This window comes from Bos indicus, chromosome 15 (assembly GCF_029378745.1).
Source record: "Bos indicus isolate NIAB-ARS_2022 breed Sahiwal x Tharparkar chromosome 15, NIAB-ARS_B.indTharparkar_mat_pri_1.0, whole genome shotgun sequence".
Lineage (NCBI taxonomy): Eukaryota > Metazoa > Chordata > Mammalia > Artiodactyla > Bovidae > Bos > Bos indicus.
Window position 1 is genome coordinate 41,381,561 of NC_091774.1, and position 1,025 is coordinate 41,382,585.

Genomic DNA, 1,025 nt, shown 5'->3' on the forward strand with positions numbered 1-1,025 from the left:
AAAATGACATTTCTGTAAATAGCCACACCTGGTTCTAAGAGAAGAAGGACTGGCGTGTCTCTGTAGTCTCATCAATTACCATCAACCTTTTGCAAAGGGAGCCCCAGAGGAAAGAATCTCTCACACTCTTATGATTATTTATAGACACCCCCTCCTGTCCACACTCAGGGAGGAGTTTGGTTTGCTCGGCAGTGGCCTCCTTCCAGATGTGTTTATATTCCTCCAGGCCCAGTGGAATGTATCCTTCTGCCCCTCTATCATTACACGGAGCAGAGAGGATGTCCTGGCATTGGGATATAATGAAGATATGAAAGGGGAGACATGGGGACGGCATGCTTGAATTTCTCAGCCAGATCCATGTATCTCCTGGCAATCACTGATTGAATAGCCACCTTGCTGCTAAAGGAGGCAATTCAGCACGGTGGTTAAATAAACATTCTTTGTAAGCAGATAGACCTGGATTTAAATCCCAGCTCTGCCATTTATAAACTCTGTGGCTTTGCTTAAGTTACTTAAAATTTCTGTCTCCATTTTCCTCATCTTAAAATGGAATAATTTTCTCAGGGTCCTGGTGAGGTTTGAGTGCAAAGGGCTGAGTAATGCCTGACACAGGAGGTGATAGGCAGATGGTGCCTATTCTTTAAAATTTTTTTGAAATAGAGAATGCTTCATGATTTGCATGTCATCATTGCATATGGGTCATGTTAATCCTCTCTGTACTGTTCCAATTTTAGTCTCTGTGCTGCTTGCTAAGTGAGCACTGGTGCCTATTCTTACAAGACACTACTCTGTGTGTGTGTGTGTGTGTGTGTGAGTGTGTGTGATTTGATAGACCTGAAGAAACAGCAGCAACATAGGTAGTACAGACAGGAAATTTTTGGTGAAAAAGTACCTATTAAAATCTAGAGGAGAGAGAGTGTCAGACAAGACAGGTCAGAGAAGACTTCTTTGCAGAAGAGGCGACTGAGCTACCTGAGTGTCTGAGATATGTTACTGGACATGCCAGCAGGATGCCCACCAACTGA

The 1,025-nt window shown here is 43.4% G+C and overlaps 1 non-coding gene across 1 annotated transcript; it reads right to left on the reverse strand.

The window, feature by feature from the left end:
• Window positions 1-652: 652 nt before the first annotated feature.
• LOC139176203 (U6 spliceosomal RNA) lies at window positions 653-761 on the reverse strand. Its single transcript, XR_011560658.1, has one exon. It is a non-coding gene; the product is annotated as a U6 spliceosomal RNA (small nuclear RNA).
• Window positions 762-1,025: the final 264 nt, after the last annotated feature.